Raw genomic sequence first — 7958 nt, 5'->3', positions numbered from 1 at the left:
TAACCGTAAACGATTTCAAAGTAATAGTTGTTGAAATGCAATTAAACATTGCTTTTATTATTTTTTATCTATATTTACAAATATGTAACAGCAAAAAGGATGTTTGAAAGCAAAATGTAAAACGTAGGCAGTAATAGTTTGGGTAAAGATGTGACAAAACTCGGTACACCCGGTATAAATATTTACCTGTTGTTATTTATAGCAAATTGGAAATCCCCTTTTACATATATAGCCTATTCAGGAATTCCTTAGCATCGCATGACTGAACTTGAATACCAGTATGTTTAAGTTATATTGAAATAATCTTGTAACCTAGTTTAATGTTGTTATTGTTATTTCTGTATTTTGCAATTGGTATCAAACGTGAATTTAAAACAATATGAATTATTCTATGAAAATAATTACAAATATACAGTGTTTAACAGTCCTTGATATCGATTTAGTAAAATAGCAATTATGTGGAAATTATCATAACATGAGAAATATAGTAGACGCAATAATTAAGGTATTGGCAGGAATCAGTAGATATTTCTTACTGAATCATATTCAGCCCATCGGAGGGCCATTGTGATATATCCATGTTATATAGACTTAAATTATTTAAAGATTCTCCACCGCCAACAGAGCATAAACAATACTCGTCATTTGAACAATAATTGAGGTTTAATTGTGTATGTATATGTCTAATGAACACAAAAAATAATATTAAATAATGTATTCTGCTTTTGGTGTATGCGCAATCAGTACCTCATTCTATATAGGCTACTTAATTTTCTTTGAGATGCAATTGATTATGTTTAATAGTTTTATCTTGAAGTAAGCTTAAAAGATCATTTTTAACGGTGGTAATGGTGTAAAGTAAAAAACTTCTGTTACTGATGAAAAATACTAAATCGTCTGCTCCTGTTTTTGATAGAGAAAAAGATACCTTTTGGCAGCGGTGGAGTATACTTAATATCCGGCAGTTATATATATGATTTTGACTAATAATTTCAATATTGATTATAAGTAATACAATGCATGTGTTATTATTTAAACATTATTAAATTGTTTTATTTCAGTGTGCTTTTAAACAGAGGAAACTTGAGGATTTTTCCAATAAAATCATCTATGAAAACTGCTTGTTACACATGCATCTCCATGCTGGTAAGTTGGAAACAATTTCAAAAGAGAAATTAACATGCAATATGAATGTCAGTTCTGTTCAATACAAGGGAAGTTTCATGGTGTAAACAATCAGGATTATTTGACTATACAACAAAATATTGTCAAAACATACTACGAATGCCATTTTGAAGTTATTCGACGAGATTATTGAATATATTTCATTAATGATTATAATATACCATGCAATGCATATACATGTGGCTGCATACAAATATAATTTCGAAATTAAAACAAATTACTCAAAAGAAACAAAATTATAAAGCTTTATGTAAGTAGTCATGGATACTTTATAAACTGACTACGTCTGTGTGAACTCCGTCATATATGGAATAAAGTGTTTGTGTAAAGCTATTGATTGAGTGTCTTTATTTTCAGCTCTTAGTTAAAGTAGATTTGGCTGATCAGGGAGACATATATGGTAAGTCATGTCTTTAGAAAGGTAGATAACCCCTGTGGATTTCATGTTAAGTAATAAATAATGTTCATCATCACTCTATATAAGAGTAATGTAAAAGAAGAAGACAAAGACAAACAAACTAAAACCAACAAGTTCGCCAGTTGTGTTTGTGAAATGTACGTATATTGATTAAAAAGTTTTGTATTTACACTAACATTTTCAATTTGTGAATACATCACTCAATAAAACGTTTTGTTTTTACACTACAATTTCCAATTTGTGACTATTTAACTTAATGCTTTTCATATCTACACAACAGCGTTGTTATCACTTTTTATAGATTCACCTATCGTGAAACCTTCTGTACGGAGTTAGAAAATGAAGACGAATATTGTTTGGTGAGTAAAAAAATGCTTAAATGATTAGTATCAGAAAATAATATTTCAGCATATATTAAGTAAAATATATTACAACATTCATACTTGAAATGTAAACATAGCTAATATGGGGATTTCAGCGATAAACATATCATAATGGTATTTAGTTGATCGTAGAAAGATAGAGAGATAAAATCACACTGAGATGGGAAGTTTACCGCCGTTTACCTGTTCCGAGGTCAAAGTTCACATAGTGTATACCAATAGGCAACACTTGCAGTAATCACATCACGATATAACACATAGTTTTATTTCACAAAGTACACGGTACTTGGCAGCAGAGACTGGACAAATAACATCGCATTTCGCTCATGATATATACAATATATACTGTGGGTATATTGATATGGCAAATATGAATAAATATCAGCTGTTAACTTAAAACAATATGTTTAGTATGTGTTTGTTACAATTTTCAGCCACCCCAGCAATATGTAATCGGGCTGTCACATGTGGTAAGTCATGATTATTAGTCTATGTACAGGTAACTACTGATATAACTTTGTGGTATTAACTTTCAAAGTATTAAACATATATTTATTATTACTTCCGATATCTTTACATATAATTTTCAGCTTTTGACATTCATCACGAGAGAATTATCAATAAGAAATAAAGACTGACTTCAGCTTCCCGTTTCAATAACCAACATGAGCTTTGTACTGTAATTTAACCGTTTATATTTTAATCGTACAACCATTTGCTGGAAGATGACTTTTCTGGAAAATATAAATCACACATAGAAAACTCTCAGCTAAAATAACTTTTAATACCTTTAATGTTCAGTAAATTATATATGTGATATGTGAATTTGTTCTATTATTTTCTAATTCAAAATCTACCCATTTTAAAGAAATTTTACTTGCTTCTAGTTCGATGTTCTTGGCCTTTGTTTACATCATAAAGATAGTTTAGATACATATTTACATATTTCCTCCCACGAGACTACTTTAAGTTTTAAGAGATACCTGACCAGTCAAATGACTTTTATTACCAAACCTTTCTTAACTGCAATCTAGATACAAAGTAGACGTGCCATCTATTTTGTAGGTAATGACTTTAACGATTTGTCGTGCCAATGTTTTTACCACTGCCCAAGAAGCTATTGACGTAATGATGGAACCTGTTGGTAAATATACTTCGTTTAATGGATTAAAGGGAAATTCACTCAGGCTAATTCGTTTAAATAACCCAGAAGCAAAATATGGCATAACTTGTCTAAACCGGACCCTGTACAAACCGGAAACTTGTCCATACCCATGAAGTTGTGTGGTCCTATCATATATATTAATAAATTATAGTATATAAAACCTGTATTATACGGAACCTGTTTACTCTGAAAACCGGACTTTTCTTTATAATTTCATAGCAGGGAGCAATCCAAACCAAAAACTGTCCGTTCACGCATTTGATTCAAAGCTATAGCTACCGTCCGATCATAAGGCGCCTACGACAAATTCCATGTTATTATTTAGTATTTAATTGATACAGTTGTAATGACAAATCATTGCTCAACTCGATTATTCAGGTTCAATATGTACGCTGTACCCGTACCCGAGCCAAAGTCGCGCACGTTAAACAAATGAACTACAAATCCACTGAGCAGGCGACAAAACTATTTTTTAGGCAAGACAATTCATCTAATAAGGTAAATACACTACTGCAAGAGCGATTTGAGCAGTTCTAGACAAAAGTTGCATTACTCTACGGGCAAGGGACAGGGTTCGGCTTACGAGATGTTCGACCACAATGTGTAATGGAGTACAGCGAGCGAGTTTGAACATTTCACACGCATTCCACCACCATGGGCTTTTCTTGCATATCACAGTAAAATCGACAGATCTAATTTCCATTAGAACTGGGTTTTTTTCCGATATATGTACAAATTTTAATGTTCTCTTAGACTGAATCTAAGTTATAAACTACAGAGTAAAATGATAATGAACTAAATACCAATATGCAAGTAAATTGAAATACTACTTTATCGAAAATGATATCAAATGTATATGTTATATTAAAGTATTGATAATAATGTAATGATTAACATTAAGTTTTTGCCAACTTCTTGATTTCGTGTCCTCTTGTAGTGTGGACCACAGGAGGACACTACACTACTCACTATAACTGAAATAAATATGTGTCTTCGTATATCTTGTATTCATAGGTTTCCTTCGTCCTTTATCTTCGGCAAAATGTATCTATGGATTTATATTTTGAAACAAGCATCACAAATTTACATAGTTTGCAAACATTTTTGTTTCTTTCCCCGATGAATGTAAAAAATAATGATATCAATGCTTAAACAATGTACATCATTCTGTACATAATGGGGTTGTTGTAAAACATTACTTGTTTACTTAACGACAGATAATCGTCCGTCGTCTTTCTACCTGAGAAAGCCACCAGTGAAAACTTCAGCCTTCTCAAATGGAATTCCGAAAGATGAAGGTAGAACGGATGCACCTGGACAAGGAAACCAATCTGGTAGGTTAATTAAGGTAGTATTGTCAATTAGAACACAGAAAATTACATCGATTAAACAACGGTGTCTTTTTTTTATTTCACTTTATAACCGTTTTTTGCGTTTGAATTATTTTTTGCGAAATTCTCAGTCTAAATAAAAGGTTACAAGCATAATATTATATTTTGCAACTTCATTTTTATTCTGAGAAAAATCAGTGTGATCTTATTCTGAAACAAAGATTTAAACCCAAAATGAAATAGCTATAACGCAAAGTTGATCAATTTTAATACCATATACTTCATAGTTGTCTCCTATTGATATCTTCTATGCACCTGTTTCTGTGAACTGACTTACTTTCGACTCGTCTTAAGTTGTCGTATTCGCAAAAAACGACTTTTTTACGACGATTATATTTAGCAATTTGGTTCTAATTTAACTGTATTTGATACATTTGATACTCGATGATCTATATACTCGTGATATAGAATTACTGACGGAATATGCGAAATTTAACCGTATTGCGAAATTAGGTTGATTTACAGTATAGTTACGTTTGGAAACATGTGCGCTGACATACTTTCCGGCAGATATAGAGGATCTTACATGAGTGGCTATGTAATATGAAATTTATATCAAATGTGGTCAATAATTTGATATGCCACGAGTCTTAAGCCACTCATTTAAGATCCTTTATTTGATAGAAATATAAGTGAAACTTGTTAATTTTGTCTCCATAAAAACAGTAGAAATCCGGCTCGGATGTAACTTTTCCGTCTACTGAGACAATCATGCGATGTCATATAAAGATTATGGCGTCAAAACTACCTATGACGTCACAATAGTGTTATAACACATGTTTCCTACGAAATTTATGACATTGCCATATGACATGGTTAGACGGGCCAGTTACGTGATAAACAGTGTTATACGTGTTCGAAGCCTGTACACTGTATCCGGACCCGGTTGTTTTGTATTTACTTCCAGAAAATGTGTACCCAAAAATGAGAAGGGTACGAGCGAAATTGCTTCAAACCTCATTTCATTTGTTTATCAAAACCTACCAAAATTAGAACAGTGAAAGATTATATTTTTATATGTCCAATATTTGTATGTGTACATGAGGTGAACATGATAATAAAGTTTCCTTTTTGTATTCAAACATGTAACCTGGATCGTATTTCCGTACAAAACTGAGAAAAATGCGTGAAAACATGAAACATTTTCAAGATATCTACTGCATTTCATTAAGATAAGTGGTTAACTACCTCTTTTATCACTTTGGACATGCGATGATAATCACATACGAAGTTAGGACCAATGACAAATATAAACAAAGTATACAAATATTGCTTAAATTCCTTATTATTATTCCTTTAGATTAATCTAACAAAACCTGTTGTGCATGAACTGGATTGAAAGGAATGTATCCTGGTCATAAAATGTAGCTCTATTTTATGTATTGCTAATCGAGAAGTTCTTGTGAATCCTCCTATATGATAATCAATATTGTAAAAATATTATTTTCAAATTTGAAGTACATGTATTGAAGATCACATAAATTATTTGCATTACACTTAAAATAGTTTGGGGAGAAATTATTTACAATTAATTACAATTTATTAATTACACAAATTATGTATTATGTCGATGATTGTGTAATTTTTAGGTTGGATATCATCTGTTTATTGGCAGGAATTTCTTCTTTGGATGGCCAGGGTATGTTGCTAATTCATTAATGGTGGTGCAATGTATCATTATAATAAACGTTAAGCTTAAAACTAAGGAAAAATTTATTGAAAACATATCCATAATATAATTAAATTTAAGAAATTTCAGTAAAATCTAGCTGCGTAATCAAATATTCTCATTTGCAACATAGCAAAAAAAGTATACATTTCTTTTCTATTGGAGCTCCATTGTATTGCTTATATATCACTGATAAAGTCGAAATGCCACGTCATGTCAATATTTATTTAAGTTATTTGTATAAAATTAAAAATATCTAAACCTATTGGTGTTCGAGTTTAAGATGACCTCCGGCACGATTTCCCTCTACTTAATATACATATCTCATACCGTCTGTTAAACACTGGTGTTCAACACATCATACTTGTTAACGTTGTCTGAAAGATATTTGATGGAATTGACATCTCAAAAATCTTTTCATATGTAATGAATATCGCAAAATCTTATTTTCTCTTTGGTTATTATTACTGATTGTAAACTAATGCTGATCATAATACATGGTTACCACAGTCATTGAAATGTTCCTAGCAGTACTATCCTTGCGTTCGGCTTCCCTTAGAATTCTTTAATCCTTGTATACATTGTTTTTACCAAACTATAATCCTTTATTTCGTTTCCATTGGCAGCAGATGTGTCTTAAAGAAATCATGACATGACCATGAAGCTTGACATCCCGCATGACCCTTATACACCAATACTGCTTTAATTAAAAATACGTAAATTTTGAAAAATCAGAATCAAGAAAATGGAGACTAAACAGTTGCATACCCAACTACTGACAATAATAAATATTTACGCCAAGTACAATAAAGTTTTATGGGCAAAATACTAAATAATTCTTTTTTCGTCTTAAATTATCAGCTTTCAGAATATATTACGTCATGATGTTTATGCATGCATCAAACATGTTTATATAATTGTTTTAAGGTATTTCATTGTTGTTGCGCTACTGTTAGGATTGAGGAAAATATTCCAGAAATTGTCTGGTGAGTGAATAAATTCTTCTTATTGACTTATATATTTATATATAAAAGGTTACGTGAAATATACTAATTACATTAATCAACAGCATAATCTAATGAAGATAATTATGTTAATAATCAATAAGTAAAAACAATATTAAAATAAAATGGGTTGATTCCCGCGTATGTGTTCTATACCCGGATGGTAAACAAATCAAGTGTGGCGATGAGCGAGGGAGGTTTCGAGAAAACGGTGAGTAATCCAACTGTTTGGCACTAATTTTTTCCATGTGTTTATTAAGCTTCACTTACAGTTAATACTTTTACGTAATAAAGAACGGCTGTGTGTTAATAGTGAGATACATGTATTGGGTACCAAAGTGGAGTATTTTAACTACATGTAATGTACATAATACAAATAATAACGTTACAAAAGACACCTATCCGCAAGGGAGATTACTCTACAATATGAAACGACGGAACACTCAATTAATAGTAACAATTATAAGATGGCGTCACCGATTTTAACTGAGGTTAAGTCATTCGTTTATCATAACAGTCATGATATCATAGCAATGGATATTTTTTGCAAATTGTACTCAAAATAAACATTTCAGATGTTTTAAGTTCTGTAGTATTTCATTTATGCCAGATTTATGTTTGACGTTCAATGTGGAAAGACATCTAAATATATATATATATATAAGTAAAAAAAGATTGATAGATAATTATTAATACAATATTGTTTGCATCTGCTCGACACCAGCATGAAACTCACGGTCCAT

General features: G+C 31.2%; 1 long non-coding RNA gene across 1 annotated transcript; it reads left to right on the top strand.

Moving 5' to 3' along the window:
- Positions 1–1059: 1059 nt before the first annotated feature.
- LOC138312140 (uncharacterized) lies at positions 1060–1939 on the top strand. Its single transcript, XR_011206871.1, has 3 exons — positions 1060–1146; positions 1543–1585; positions 1905–1939. It is a non-coding gene; the product is annotated as an uncharacterized lncRNA (long non-coding RNA).
- Positions 1940–7958: the final 6019 nt, after the last annotated feature.

This window comes from Argopecten irradians, unplaced genomic scaffold (genome assembly GCF_041381155.1).
Source record: "Argopecten irradians isolate NY unplaced genomic scaffold, Ai_NY scaffold_0221, whole genome shotgun sequence".
In the NCBI taxonomy this organism is placed as follows: domain Eukaryota; kingdom Metazoa; phylum Mollusca; class Bivalvia; order Pectinida; family Pectinidae; genus Argopecten; species Argopecten irradians.
This window is presented reverse-complemented; position numbering and strand designations above follow the sequence as displayed.